This window comes from Sciurus vulgaris (genome assembly GCF_902686455.1).
Source record: "Sciurus vulgaris genome assembly, chromosome: 13".
NCBI lineage: Eukaryota > Metazoa > Chordata > Mammalia > Rodentia > Sciuridae > Sciurus > Sciurus vulgaris.
Genome location: NC_136474.1, coordinates 40,518,252 through 40,534,966, shown reverse-complemented (window position 1 = coordinate 40,534,966; position 16,715 = coordinate 40,518,252).

Sequence of the window (16,715 nt, the reverse complement as noted above, 5' to 3'; positions counted from 1 at the left end):
TTTCTCTTTTTTGACATTTAAGAAGTGTATAATTTGGCCAAGTTGAAAAGGACTAGAAAACATATTGTTTTTCTATAATGAATCACCCACAAGAAATTCTTCTACTGTGTGACTAGCATTATATCTGCACAAAGGGAGAGTTCAAGACACATGAAGGTTTGACTCATCAGCAAAACCAATTTCTAAATGTCACATTTAAGCTCTTTTACCATTAGCTCAATATGCAATACTGAGGGCCCCACATTTTGAACAAACCATTCTCTGGGAATCTTAGGCTTCTCCTTACTTCCATGATCTGACTTCCCTTTACTTTCTTTGCCAGGCTGTATGCTAAATTAATCTTTACTGTCTACTTATATTATTTGTTAGGAAACATATTACACACCAAAAATGTGGAGGATAATTTAGCAAATATCAATTTGCTCTGCTCTGCTTAACCAATAAACATCACAAAAGCAGTGGAAATTCCCTATGTTGCTCCCCATTCCAAATACCCTGTTCCCTCCCCATCCAAAGGTTACCTTGGTCCTTTGGTAACTAGAACTAACTGATTTACAAGGTTTTAGAAAATTTCTGAAAATGGTAGAAGACCATGTTAACCTTTTGCTTGACATTCTGTTTTTGAGATTTATGCATGTGGCTACTTGTAGTTCTAGTTCATTTCTTCAGTGCTTTATAGTATTCCACTGTAAGACTTCCCACTCAGCTTTCCCTCAGTGGAATTCATTTCTCACATTTGTTTTCCTGAGTGAAGCCAGGAGGTATTCCATTTTCCCATGTATTGCCACTCTCATAATTACAGTTTCTTTCTATAGAGGAAATACCTTCTTAAATGTAAACTTTGCAAAATGTTGTTCAGTTCATGTTTCTTGTATGTTTATTATAGTTCCACTTTTGTTAAATTGCTATTATCTCCTCCTCCCTCTATATCCCTCTATACTTAGAGGAAAAAACATTACGAAAACTACTCAGTCTGGAAGCTCTGACTCCTTCCTTTGTGTGAGGTTCAGTGTTTGCCTCTCAGCAGGGCTGCCCAGGTCCAGGCTGGTTCTCACTCCTACTCCATCAACAATGGTGCCCGGTTCCTTGAACTTGTGACTTTCTGCCACCAACCACAAACATGAAATGATGAAATTTGTTACCAGGAAAACAAGCTTTCCTGATTTGGGGACTTTTTTTTTTTTTTTTTCTTATTCAAAATCTAAAGGATTTTTTAAAAACACAAATAGGAGTTTTTAGTATTTCAGTCTTTATTCTAGAACTTCAGGCACTTGTGAATGGGACCAGGGCTCAGAGGAAGCTACCTCTGGCTTGGTCACACTGTCCATGAAGAGTGCACAGGTATAGCACTTCCATCCAGCCCCACCCAGCGGGCTTCATGCTAGCTTCAAAACAGTGGCCAGCTACCTACCATCTTTCAGCCTAAATCCCTTTGTTTGAAAGTAAATTTCCTTTCAGGATCTTATAGGATTAAAAATATTACATAGCAGAAAGAAGACACCTAGAGAAGGGTAGACACTAAATACTTGTTATTTTTGCTTCTTTTTTTCCCCGATAGATCTTTGCAGGAGTCCTGTGCACACACTGACAAGGCCTGATTACCTGCCCACCGGAGCATCTCGGAGCCAGAAGGAGTGCACAGTTTCTTAACACCTCTCTTCACAAAAGACCTCCAAGGTTTCATTTTTCTCGAATAAATTATAAAAATCAGAATAAAAACTAAGTTAAGATCCATGCACTATTGGGATTGTTTCACTAGTAGGCATATCCTATAATATGCTTCCTGTCAGAATTGACCTAGAAAGTAGTCATCCCAATGGCAAGTCCTCATGCATCTGTGACTGTTCAGACTAGAGATATCTGGGTACACGCCTTCAGCTGCCACTCCCCGAGTGTCTTCAGGCTCCACAGAAAACCACACGCCCAGTCGTCCAGCTCCTAATCCTACCTTGGCTCTTAGCCAAAGATTCAAACCCAGTTCATTTTCTCACTGTCACTTACAGCCAGGTGGGAGCTCCAGATTCTTGCTCCTGTTCACAGCAGTGCACCTGTTTGCTCCTTCCTCCAGGTGCCAGAGTGGCATTTCTCCAGAATTCTAAAGATCATGAGTCCATTCATCAGAATGTTTTCACTGTAAGCGAGGGAAACTCAATCCCAACCAGGTCAAAGATCCAATTCTACGGGCTGGGTTTTTACTGGATCCTGCAACTCTGATGGTCCAGGGTGAATTCGATCGGGTGTGATTGGATCTAAGCTCTCAGTCCTGACATCACAGCCTCTCTCACGTGTGTTTCTGTGTGTCTGTCTGTCTTAACTTTGTCCCTCTGTGCCCATTGTCCTCATTCTTTCCCACCACACACAGGCTAACTCCTACAGTATGGGGAAGGCGGCCCTCGTCAGCTCAAACCACTCTCCTTTCGCTTCATAATCCTACAGAAACTGGTACCAGGCCCCGTGGCAACTCAGGAAGATAAGGTAGGAGGATCGTAAGTTCAAAACCAGCCTTAGTGGGAGGATCACAAGTTCAAAGCCAGTATCAGCAACTTAGCAAGGTCCTAAGCAACCCAGTGAGACCCTGTCTCTAAATAAAAAACATATAAGGGCTGGGGATGTGGCTCAGTGGGTAAGTGACCCTGAGTTCATTCCCCAGTACAACAAAACAAAACAAAAAACCCAAAACCAAACAACAACAAGAAAAACCCACCTCAGCAACTTAGTGAGACCTTCAGCAACTTGGCAAGACTCTGTCTCAAAGTAAAAATAAAAAAGTGACAGGGACATAGCTCAGTGGTAAAGCACTCCTGGGTTCAATCCCTAATCCTAACAACAAAAAAATAATAATCCTACAGAAACTGATACTTGCTGCATCTTAAAATCCAGAGAGGCAGGGTGAGCAGCTAACTGTAATTTGGCCTTATCAGCGTCCATGGGTCTCAGTCTCTTCAGAAGTAGGAAACATTCCCCACTGTCTCCTCCCCTTCATGGGCATCTGGGAAGATCACACTATCTGCCCCTTGACTGAGTTGTGCCCAAGTGACTTGCTTTGAGCAATGATGTGTGGGCAGGAGTGATGTGGGTCATCTCAGGGAGGAAGCTTAAATGCTTCCCTGTGCATATTTCTTCTGCTTTCTTCCCCAGTAGACACCAACATGGATTCTCATGGTGAGAGGCTGGAGCCAAGAGGTCAAGTTCTCTGAAAAGGGGAGGCCAGATCATAGTTGGATTTGGAATGAGAAATAAACACTTGCATCTTAAGCCACTGAGATTTGGAGGTTGTTCCTGTAGCATTACCTAGCCTATACCCATGAGTACAGTTGGGCCTTGGAAAAATGATATGGTTCTACCTTTTCAATTAACTCTGTGATCTTAAACATTTTCTTTACTCCTATGAACATTAATTCACCTTTGCAAGCTGCCTGAGATCACTGCAGAGAAAAGCATTGGCTAAATATTAGCAAAGAAAAACAGCTTTTCTTAATACTAAGGCTGTCAGAGACTGGCCTGCGCTCACCAGTGTAGGACCAACCTTTCCTGCACTTAAGAAAACTACCTTTCTAAGCCTCCCTTGCAGTCAGGTTAGGACTGTGACTAAACTCTGGCCAACAGACATGGGAAAATGATATCCTCCCCTTCCAGGCTAGTCGTAACATATCTCATAAGTGATCTTCCTTGCTTTCCCCTCTTTTTCATCTGCAAAGTTAAAAACAAAGGACTGATGTTGGAATGTACAATTATAAAACTCAATCCCTGAAATATCATTTAAGGATAAACTTAGGGAATAGCTGTCCTTGAAAATCACCCAACCCGCATAGTATAACCTCATCTACCCTAAGTAAGGAAGAAACACATGGAGGGAATGGTCCCAGGTCATGGAGAAGGGAGGTCAGGAGGCTCCATGAGTAAATGGGGCATCTATCCCCACCATTGTAGGCTGTGGTTCTAACATCCAGAACTTATATTCTAAGCTACTGGCTTTTCCTTAACTAATGAAAACCAAACTAAACTGAGTGGATGCAGGCTTGGAGCAAGCCACTCTAATGTGGAGCATCCTCATAACCTACTTCCAAACTCATTTTTTGTTTGTTTGCCCATTCTGCTTTGTTTTTGAGCAGACCTCTTTTTATCCAGTCTGCTCCTTCTCCTGGGGAAGGATCTTTCCACCATCATCCCTGAGCCAAAGACAGCAGAGGAGCTCTGTGCTCCTCCCTCCTGGCTGCTCCCATTCCCCATCCAACATACAATTTTCTTTGTTGTGCCTGGGCATACTAATTAACAAGAATAGCAATCAATATTTGACAATCTTTTAAAATACTGTGACCTTTGATCTTGTTCTAGATTTATCCTTAAGTTTCTTTGGGCTAGGGAAGATACCTGTTCTGGAGGGAAGTTTGAAATTTTTAAGTTGAGTTTTGAAATTCAAACCCTAGACATGCCAGATGTGTTCCATCAACCACATGAGTCTAAATTAGAAACCTTTGTTGGTTGCCTGAGGCCATTCCAGTTGAAATGAAACTTGTCTTCTGGCTTACTATGTGCCAGACGCTTTACACAACGGATGGATATAGCTAACTTCAGTGCAATTCCTTTGCAAGTGTCTTGGTAAGTTCTTGAACATGAGTTCAGAGTCCTTGGTTTTAACTGACTTGCATTGCTGTTTGCTTTTTGTTGTTTTGGTTTTATACCCTTCAGAGGGTTGGTGAAACATGGGACTAAAGCGAGCTATCTCCTTCTACAAATGGACCCTCGTCACATCAGGATGGGCCAGGGGTGCCTGCATCCAGGGTAAAGCCATATACTGAGAGGAAAGGAAGAAGTGAAACAATTCAAGCAACCCAGAAGTGCTCAAATCCATAATTATTATATTTCTGCTAGGGTAGAACTCAAGAATAATGAAGCATGCCTCTCATCAGGTTTATTGTAGAATAAGTAATTTAGTCAACACAAATAAAGCTGCTGAAAGATGACTTTAAAGCAGTTTGTTCAGTTTGTTTCATGGAGCATAAAGGGTGATTTTGGTGCAAGCATTATAACAGTTATCCTGAAGCAATTAGAGATGTAAGTGACCTCAGAGGGGTCTGAGTTAGCAAGGGACCTTGCCCGAGAGGCTTGAGCTGGGGATGGGGTGCCAGCTGTTCTTTATGTCAACACTGCCTCTTGCACACACTAGAGGAGAAGGAAACACTTCTGCTACCTCTCACAATTGTAGGGAAAAGCAGCAACGTTTCTGTGCTTGCAAATGTGGGGTTATAATGACAATAGAGTGACACTCCTCCGCTGTAGTGTGGGTGAAGGAAGCACCGTGTTCAGACCTCCACTGCAGGAAAGATGCTCACTGAAAGATCTAGTAACTCTGATAGTTGACAAGTACAGGTTGAGCTGCCCTAATCCCCCAACCTGAATCCAACATGTGACAAAATCCTAAACTTGTTGAGCACTGACTTGATGCCACAAGTGGAAACTTCTACCGTGGTCTTCATGTGATGGGTCACAGTCCAAACACAGGTGCACTGAAAATATTGTATAAAATTACCTTTTAGCTCTGAGTACAAGGTTCATATGAAACATAAAGGAAATTTGTGTTTAGTTTTGAGTCCTATTCCCTTCCCCAAGATATCTCACTATGTATGTGATAATATTCCAGTGGGACACTTCTGGTTCCACCCATTTTTGGATGAGGGATATTTACCCTGTATGGCCTTGGTCTCCCTTCCATTCCTGGGCAAAGTAGTTCCCAGGCATGATTTCATATGAGTTTCACAACCACCCTCTAGGGAAGCACTTTGGTATACCCCACCTGATCAGCGAGAGACGGGATAAGTACCTGGAAGTTTCTAACAAATGAGTGGCAAGAGCAGGATTTGGACTCAAGTCATTGGCTCCTGCACCTGAACACAGAGCCACAGCACTGTCCTTCCTGAAACCAAGTGTAAGGGCCTGAGCTGCCCCAAATGCTAAGACCAGGGCAAGGCATGGCTGCTACTCTCTCTGCCTAGTTACCACAGCCTGTCCAAAGCCCAGCTGAGCCACTCTGTCATTGTGTCCCCACAGGAAGATTGGGGTAGCCATTGAGTAGGGAATGGCAGCAACTCAAGCATGGGGCATTTAGGCTATGATGTCTCATTTTAGTTGCTTCTGTGAGGGACAGTGGTTATCCTGCTGCCTATGGGGACACTTCAACTTTCCCCTGCATCTTGCACTCTTTTTAGCCTCAGGTCTTTACCCTAAAGCTCCCAGAGCTTGCTCAGCCCACCAAGAAGGCAGCTTGGGGTTGGCAGTGGTTGGAGGGGAAGTAACCCTTACCCAACTAGAATCAGTCAGAGAACAGAAGGAAGGAGAAGGAAAACCATAAGACACACTTATGTCACTTGGCTGGTCCCCAGGGGGACCAAGCACCAGTTTTCCACAGGGCTAAGCGGTTCATCTGTGCAAACCAAGGGGTTTTCCTCATTCCCTGCCTGACTCTCCCACATCTCACTCTTGTTTCCCAGCATCACCCAAGGAATAAACTTCATGCGCTCCAGTTCTTATCTTGTTCTTACTGTGGGGAGACCAAACTGAGACCAGGAGTATTCAGGGTCCAGCCATTAGCTAACTTAACAGCAGTGGCAAAAATAGCCAGAATGGACCTTGCCCTAGCTATCCTGTCCACTCAAACTCCTTGAAACCCTCCGTGAGCCTCTCCCCACCTGTATGGTGGTCAGGTTCCCTGGAAGTAGGTGCTGACATGGACTTGGGAAGGTTAGATGTAGATAACAGATGGGCACCTGTGGTCAAAAGGGGAGGATCGAGCAGGGATGGGTAGAAGAGGACAAAAGACAATTCAGGCCTCCAACAAAGGCCTGGCCTAGTCATTAAGGGCCAGCTGCCCAGGAACAGGAGACCTTGGCTGAGGTGGCTCTCAGCAGGTTCTCTCCTGATGGGGACCCGGGCAGCCCACTTCTGTGTCTACCTTGTTGTAAGATAGGGCTCTCTGCTCAAGCACTTGACCATGTCCCATTCTGCAGTGCAAGCTCCTTGAGGGCAGAGATGGCGTGCTTTTTTGGAATTTAACAGCTGAACCTCTGCCTCACATGAAGGGATAGGCAGAAGATGTTCAGTAATTTAATTTAGTAAGAATGATTGGAAAGTCCTTGACATGTGCTACATTTTACAGCAAGAAAAAAAAAAAAATACATGTCAGAGGCCAGAGTGATTAGGGAACCTGCTCAAAGACACACAGCCCAGGAAGCAAAAGGGTGCCAATGCACATTTTTGACCCCACATCTTTAGTCCTTCCACTTCTCTCAGAAACCTGGACCAAAAGGATTATATGTCTTATCGTTTTGAAGCTTTGCTGAATACCTATAGCCTACTAGATTTCCAGTCACATTAAAAATAACAATAGGTGGCTCATGCCTGTAATCCCAGCTATTCAGGAGACTGAAGCAAGAGGATTGCAAGTTCAAGGCCAGTCTGGGCAACTTAGTGAGTCCCTAAGCAACTTTGCAAGACCCTGTCTCAAAACAAAAAATAAATAAATAAATAGATAAATAAATAAATAAGGACTGGAGTTGCAGTTTAGTGCTAAAGACACAATTTCAATGCTCTATACCCACAAAGGAGGGGAGAGGTCTAGTTGTCCCACTGTACGTTAAGGGGAAGCCAATTGCCATATTCCTTGAAAGTTGATCCCAAGCTGTGATTTTTTAAAATTTTATTTCATTGGTTCTTCTTAGTTATATATGGCAGTAGAATCCATTTCAGTAAAATTATACAAACATAGGATATATCTTATTCTAATTAGGGTCCCGTTCTTGTGGGTAGGCACAATGGTGGGATTCACTTAAGTATTTTCATATGTGCTCATAGAAAAATTATGTTAGATTTATTCTATTGTCTTTCCTATTCCCATCCCAGCTCCCTTCCTTTCATTCCCCTTTGTCTAATCTACTGAACTTTTTTTCTTTGCCTTCTCCCTCTTTACTGTGGTTTACCTTTCACATTCGACCTTTGGTTTGGGGGGATGGGCTTATTTCTCATAGCATGCTGGCAAATGTTATAAAGTCATTCTTTTTATGGCTGAATAATATTCCATTGTATATATATACCACAGTTTCTTTATTCATTCATCTATTGATGGGCATCTAGGTTGGTTCCATAGCTTAGCTATTATGAATTGAGCTGATATAAACATTGATGTGGCTGCATCACTGTAGTATGCTGACTTAATATCCTTTGGATATATTCTGATGAGTGGGATAACAGGTCAAATGGTGATCCCATTATTAGATTTTTGAGGAATCTCCATACTGCATTTCAGAGGGGTGACATCAATTTGCAGTCCCACCAGGAATGTATGAGTGAAACTTTTTCCCCACGTCCTCGCCAGCATTTGTTACTTGCATTCTTGATAATTGTTACTCTGAGTAGAGTGAGATGAAATCTTAGTGTAGTTTAAATTTTCATTTCTCTAATTGCTAGAGATATTGAACATTTCTTCATATATTTGTTGTCTGTGTTTCTTCTTCTGTGAAGTGTCTGTTCAGTTCCTTTGCCCATTTATTGATCAGATTATTTGTTTTTTTGGTGTTAAGCTTTTTGAGTTCTTTGTATATCCTGGAAATTAATGCCCTATCTGAGGTTCAGGTGGCAAAGACTTCCTCCCATTCTGCAGGCTCTCTCTTCACACTCTTGATTGTTCCTTTTGCTATGAAGCTTTGTAGTTTGATGCCATCCATTTATAGATTTTTAAAATTTTATTTCTTGTGCTTTAGGAATCTTGTTTGGGAAATCAGTTAAATCAGTTTCTGTGCCAATATGTTGAAGTGTTGGGCCTACTTTTTCTTCTAGTAGGTGCAGGTTCTTTAAAAGAGACTATTCTAGATCAAGTCCACATGCTTATATACAATCTTGCCTCTAGGCTGATGAAATGATCAACACACAATTTCTAAGCAACACTCTCTATTTCTGGGAACTCGCACTTAAAGAAAGGAAGGTCCTTGGGGACAAAACTATAGCAAAGCTAGTGATCCCCAAGGAAGTTAAAGGCCACTTAAATTTTTTTTTTTTCACAGTGCTCTACTGTGAAGCTCCATGACAAGGCACAGAGACATGCACTTTTTTTCTTTTTGGCATGTCTTCAGAGGACATGCCATGTTGCCCTCATCATTTAGAGAGAGAACCACACTGTGATTAGAGACTCAGTCTCACAGCTTCTACCCCAGCCCAAGCCCCAAGCACTGACTTATCAGGCCACCAGCTGCCATTGCAGGGGAATCTGATGACTAGTTCCTAAGTTTGGCCATCTGCAGGATGTAAGAAGAATAGAAGGAAGCTGGGCTTTTGGCAGCCCACATTTATAATTAGCAATGTATTGGTTTTCAGGGTGTTTGCTGAATGGAACAGGAATATTCTTGCTGAACTACTAACTTGTGATCAGGGCGCTTGATAATTACGACCATTTGTATAGAACCAAGCACCATTCCTTATCAAGAAAATAAAATAAATGCCCCATACAGAGCCTGTCTCTTCATTTTGGTCCAGTCCCTATGACAGACAGGCAGGCAGAAAAACCCTTATGCCAATAGGCCTGGAGGGTGCTTGGCATATTCATAACACCCGTATCTTAGGTCCCTTATGATTCATGCTCTTGTTGCTCTGTGCCACCAGACATGTTCAATTTCCTTGAAATGCCTCTAAATGTGTGCAGCACCCAGGGACACTCGGTCCTCTGGCGTTCCAGTGTGAGGAGTCCCCTGTGGTGTGCTTGCCGGGACTCTTCGTATACTGAGGCTGAAGATGACAAGGTTCAGAAATGAGAATACTATAAGCAAGGTGAAAAAAGACATCAGGAAGGCCACTGAGTCATTGTCCCTTGTTTGCAAGACTCATCCTGTACTGTTTCTCATTCTGTCCTATCGTGGGGTTTTCAGAGTGTCATCGGATGTGTCATCCTCGGGGCCAGAGAGTCATACAATGACCACTGAGAATGCCTCTTCAGTGAAGCAGGTATCTAGGTGTGTAAATGGACAAATTGCAAACACGTGCTTACACCAAAGTCAGGCTACCTTCTCCTTTAATATGGAAGAGGCCAGGAAATATTAAAGAAGAGTTCTGAGGGTAGGGTGAGACAAAACCCAGGGGCGAAATGAATTCATGCCATCAACGGACCATTACCCTTTCCTCTCTGAGGGTCTAACTCACTCTGGACACACAGCCCCAGGACCAGGTCCCCTCCTACCCTGGGCTGCTCCGGCAGTCACTGGCCTGGAAGCAGAACTACCTTCCTCTCTGCTTCCCTTGCGGGGCTTTCATGGGACCCCTCAGTTGCCTTGTTAATAACATGTAAATACCACACTCAGGACTTCCTCCGGGTGAGTTGTTCCCTGGCATATTCTGCAAAGAATTCAATTAAAACTGAGCCAGAGATCAGAAAGTCCTGGGAGCCAGGTAGCTAAAGGCACCTTCTCCTGCTTGCAGGAAAGCAGCATGCCCACTCACTCTGTGCCACCCTGAGCACAGGGGGCACCTGGGAACCGCTGCCCAGATAACATGGGCAGAACTCCACAACAGCCCTCAGTCGACTGGCGAGTGCTGCTCCTGGTGGGAGCACAACCTGAGATGAAGAAAGTCATCTACTCTCAGGAAAAGACGTCATTGTCTCCCAGCTGCGGACAGAAGGATTGGGGTGGAATTCATAATGAAAGGCACAGCCAGATACTGGCTGGGTTTTGAACAAACATCTTATGCCTTTTTAAATTAGAGACAGTTGCAGATAAAGATGTATTTCGTCCAGCTGTTTGCTCAGGACTTAGCCCTAATTCTATGTCAAACAATGTTCATTGTTTAAAGTCTTTATATTCCAAAGTTGTTCCCATGCATATCTGCAGGGGAAGAAGCAGAATTCTGATAGCTTTTGTGAGCTGGGTTGGTTGGACTGGGTCTCAGGAAAAAGAATGAGATAAACGCCCCAGGGGGAGGGTGGCTTGCAGTGACCGGATTCTGTGCAGAGGCCAGACCTCAAGTGACACCAGCTGCTCTGCACTGCCCGTAGGTCTCGCTGAGCAGAGGGAGAGCAGCTGGGACAACCAGGACCTTTTCCGGAGTGACTGCTGGCAAGGAGGCCAGGTGGAGGAAGAGGAAGAGGAGTGGCTTCCTGTCTGTGTGCTACTCCCCCAAAATGAGGCCCACTGGCCCTGGCAGGAAAAAGATGGCCTTTTCTGATAGGAGTGCTATTTAATTGTTTGAAACAATAGATTAGGGTCTTGGTAAAGGCATTATTTGAACTCAACTTTTTTGTCCAGTTATGAAAGAGGTTATATGATCTTGATCTGATTAGGGTAGAACTGAGCTAAATGATGGATGAAGCAATTGCTTTTTTGAAATACTGAAATTACAAGAAGCTTGGGCTTAATCTTTGCAGATATTCACTGGGATTTCTGCAACAGTTAAGGTAGAAGCACAAATTGGAATATAGAGAAGAAAAAGATAAAATGTATTCCTGGTGGAAGCCCATCCCTTTAACTCCATGAAAAATCACTCTAGGAAGCAGGTGGCACAAGCAGGTCCCACTCCCAATTCTTCCAACTCCCAATAAGAGGGACGGTGGAAAAGTAGACCTCAGAGGCCGGCCCCATTCCGCAGTGGAGCCTGGCAGATGAGGGAGCTTAGGGAGGGAAAGACAAACTTTAAGTCAGTGGTTAAATTCAAAAGAGCAGATAGGACCAAAGGCCAAATGTTTTCTCTGAATAGCAATACTGATCCATAATGGAGTGGGGGATAGGGGAGAATTGGAGGGACTTTGGATTGGGCAGAGGGGAATGAGGGGAGGGGAGGGGGTATGGGGTTGGGAAGGACAATGGAATGAGGTGGGCATTATTACCCTATGTACACGACACGTATGATTACACTACCGATGTGACTCTGCACCATGTTCATCCAGGGGAAGGAGAAGTTGTGCTCCATGTGTGTACAATGCATGAAAATGCACTCGACTGTCAGGTATGACTAACTAGAACAGATTTAAAAATAAAACATAATAATGAAAGAGCAGATTGGAGATGAAGATGAGAAGATCAAATGTGGGGCATAGAAGTAACCAAGACAGGCCAGGTGAGAGAAGTGCCTCGCTGCAGGAAGGGCGCGCTGAGTCAGGGGAAGGGTGCTGAGCTGGGGGAAGGGTGCTGAGCTGGAAGGTGAGTGCTGAGTTGGGGGATGGGTGCTGAGTCGGGGGATGGGTGCTAGAAGCATGGTGGTTTGTAGTTTCAGGAGACAGAGAGATGCCAGTGGTAGGGATACAAGATTAAGGGAATGATTTTATAAAATGGGCCCACTGTGCTGACCCCCGACAGGCTTTCTTTTCTAAGAAGCACTTTACCTGCAACCCTGCCTGGCCTAAGTGGATAGGATATGTCACGTCCTCAGCACTACCTGCTATCTGCAGGAGAAATGCAGGCCTGAAATAATGTCAATAAGAGGAACCTCAGTTGAACAGAAGGGGGAGACTTTGTGACCCTTTTCACAGACCAGATCCCAGAACTCAGGGAGATAAGGATAATTTCTTCTAACCATAAAATCTGTAAGAATTTATGGCTAATAATTCGTGGTGAATCCAATTAGAACAAGTAAACATGGGCCAAGTGACCTAGAACTGTCATGGCATTGGGGATTTGAGAGTCTGATGTCATCCTGCTGTCAGTCAAAAGTCAAGAGGTGAACCTGGGTGGGACTCCCTGGAAATTTCCCTGGGACCGCCAATAAAACTGGAGGACAGGAAAAGCTTGCCATCCCTCTCCTCTCTAAGAGGACCACTCTCTCCCTACAGACGGTCCCCCTTCCCCCTTTCCCATTCCTTCAAATAAGCTCATTGCCTGTTACTCTGAGGGACATGTCTGAAATTTTTGACTTGGTTGCAAGATTTGTGGTTTGAAGAGGGACCTGCATGCTGCCTCAGTTTCCCAGAGAGTCCCAGCACTGTACTAACCATAGATCTCTGGGTGACAGTCACAGATTCCTAAGACCTACCCCACCATGGTGCAGTCCCAGTGAGGCCTTTATACCCCTTAGAAATTCTAAAGTAAAACAGCATCATTTAACTTCTTGTAAAAGTCCTTCATAAAAATGAAACAACTCTGGTTGTTAACATGAAAAAAAAAACTATCAATCCTAAACATAAATTGTACTCGTCTCTGGGTGTGAGGTGCACCTGGAGGGTGTAGCAATTACATAGGTTTATCTCTGAGGTTCAGAAAGATGAAAAAAGGCCAGATATGGATTTTATTTCTCCAAGAAAAAACATGTTTGATCCACAAAACCAGCTGAACACATGTTTATGCACCATGAACATTCATGATGGATAAAGGCCAGCTGAGAAACATGCATGACATCAGGCTCCAACAACGACAACACTCTAAGTGGGAGATTCAGGCTCACAACCTATAGGGTATAGGCAGAAAAGAAATAAGTTAAAAAAAAAAAATCCAGAGTTGTTGCATACTGGATTCTGTTTTGATTATCAGTTGGCGCATGACAAACCACACCTATACTTAAAGGCTTACAACAAGAGCTTATCACAATTGCTCGTGTCTGGTGAGTAGCCTACATCTGGGAGTGAAGAAAAAGTGGATCTGGGACCTGGTTGTGCAGCAGGTGATCTGACGGCCGCTGAGCGTGACACCTCACCTGTTTCCTCATCTGTCTACCTGTTCTCCAGAGGTGGCCAGTCACATTACAGAAGAGCATGTGGGATGGAAGACAATGTCACAGCCATCTTTAGAAGAACAAATGGGTTCACTTTAGTTTGCATATTAATTGCAAAAATGTATCCCTTACAAAGAATCAGTATAATCTCCCTGTTTCTTAATATACAACTTTCACAGGTTGATTGTTCATTTTCTTTCTTTTGATAGAGATACAGTACAATAAATATTCCATTTTTCTCTTTCCACATATGTGAGAAAAATGACAGAGATGACATGATGACAAATGACAAGCGATATCATCCCAGGAAGACTTTAGGGAGTGGTGGGGACTGTGGTGAAATGGAGTATGCATATCCCCTCCAAAGAGGCAACTGTCAATCACTGTAACTGATCACTATCACAAGAGAAAGGCCGTTGATTATAATGCCTAAAATTGAATATATTTTAGCAAATTCAATGTGATACATATGTGTGTATAACTTAATTTTAATCTACTCCCTAGACACAGTCAGTTAACATTTGAAGTACTCTTCAAATTAGAAATCCATTCTCCAGGGATTGTTAGTTAGCGCTTGAAAGACCCCAATCAGAAGTAGTCATTTATAAACACTTCAAATATTGCTCTCTGAATTTGCCCTAAATGGTTTATTAATAATCCTAAGATGGATGACAATTCCCTTAGTGTCACCAGTTTATACCTGCTGTCCAGGGATAATCGTACACGGTAGATGGATCTACCTTGTCTTTCAGGTCAGTGCGACCCCTCAGCCTCTGCAGCTGCAGGACTCCATCAGTGCCACAGAAATCAGGGGTGGGGCGACTTTGAATGGTGAGACCCCCGGCCGTCATACCTGACCTGTTACTGACCATTACACTTCATATTCAGGCTCTGATGTTTATTAAGGGTGTGACCTTGGACAATTTAATTGCTCTTTGCTTATAGGTAAGGTATTTCTCAATGCCTTAGTAAAAGCAGTATCATTAAGACTTTTCTGTGGTAGTTGTGGGAGCGGGGAGCATGTAGGTCACACAGGGAATTCAGTTCCAAGTTCTGATCTCCCTAAGTCCTGTATTCCCTCTTCCACACTGTGCCAGGGAAACTTGGGCATCTCAACTCCATTAAATGTAGGCCAATGTTGGGTCCCCACTCTAGTCATCCAAACAAGTAAACTGTTAGAGCCGCCTCCAATGACATGAGCAGTCACATGAAATGCAGAATCTCTGGTAAATAAATTTGTCCCACACTATTGTTCTATTCTTCTCTTCCTAGTCTAGCACCTTTAAAGTTCAGTCTCACAAATGTTCCCCAGGTGTATTTATTCATTTTCTAATGCTATAACAAAATACCTGAGGCTGGCTACGGGGCTGCTCCAAGCGGCTCTGCTTACAGAAAACCGCAGCTTCTTTGCCTGGCTTGCTCCAAGCGGCTGGGCTCCACTTCTCGCGCTTACGGCCCGACTGGCCCGACTAGCGGGACAGAAGACATGTACACTTCAGAGGTTCATGAAGCAGCTTCCCGTTTATTCAAATAACACCCTCTATATATAAGCAGTCTCATGCATAAGCAATTGTAACCAGATATGTCCATCCAATCCTGTTGAAGGTCAAGCAATCACTCGCTCGAGCATACATGTAAAGTATATCTGTCCACGAGCTAGGTGGCTGAACTGATTATCATACAGCCAATTGTAAACGCTTTCTGCCGTTCTCCAAGCATAATCAAGTCGCCCTTTGCTCTCTGCCAGTCGCCATCTTTAGATGCACATGGCGTAACCCTGGGCCCCAGATTTCACCCGCCACAGCTGGCTATTTTATTTTTTCAAAGAGGTCTATTTAGCTTCCAGGTCTAGAGGCTCAAGGACATAACACAAGCATTGGCTCAGTTTTGGTGAAGGTCTCACAGCAGATGACATCAGAATGTCAGGAGCACATGTAAGTGTGAGAAATCACATGTCAGGACAGGAAGCCAAAGAGTGACTGGTGTCTCACGAGAACTATATCAATCCCCTCCAAGGGTATGTTGCCAGTGACTTAATGACCTCCCACATCTTAAAGATTCAGCCGTCTCTTAACATTGCCACACGGGGGACCAAGCTCTCATCATCAGAATATTTAAGAGACACACTTGAACCAAACCATATCCAAACCATAGTACTAGGTTTCTGTGGATACATACTAGTAAAGTCTTGTAATCTTTTTGTTATGTAATTTATTTCTTCCTGGACCATAATGTATACCCACACCCTGAAGATTTCAATCTCATTTTTGATCTAGTGACAACATGAGGTGGTTTGAGAGGGTCTTGAAGTGAATGGACACCCCATTTTAAAGCATCTGCCCCAGGGTAATCATGCAAACAAAATGAGATACTGGAGAGCAAGCCACTGGCTGATAAGGGAGACTCAGATGTTAGTTTCCCTTGACAATCCATCAAACCAGTTATTCCCATTCTGTTTCAGGAGCCTATTCCCCTGCCAGTCAATGTCCTAGCTTTCACATGAGTAGCTTGTCAAGATTTTGAGTCCAACTGTTGTAACTGAGAGACCAGTGCAGTTATATTTTGTTTAATTTTCAGTAATATGAGCCCCGTGACTGCAAGAAAGAGGAGATTCTTTAAGGGTAGGCTCTCTTGGAAGCACTCCAGTTCTCAGACCATGATTTGAGCTGAGAGTTAAATGGCCTGCCATTGGCTTTCTATACAATTCCAAGCATGCTCAAAAGAATCCATGCTGTACCACTGTTCTTATAGTGATTGTCATTACCACATGAGAGAAGCAAAGGAGACACTTGTCACCCCCGAGGTATATGCTACTGTTGTGTTCACGGAAGTTCACCACAGGCCACGACTTGACTGATTGTGAAGCCCCTCAAGCATGGCTTGCCAGCATCCCACTTTCCATTGTCAATGAGCTCATCATTAGAATCCAACCGAAGGCACGGCAAACCAAAGGGCACCACCAAACCCACCCCCAGTTCCCAGTTTTGCAAATCTACTTTCTGGGACTATGCCAGACAGGGTCCAATCATAGGACAGAG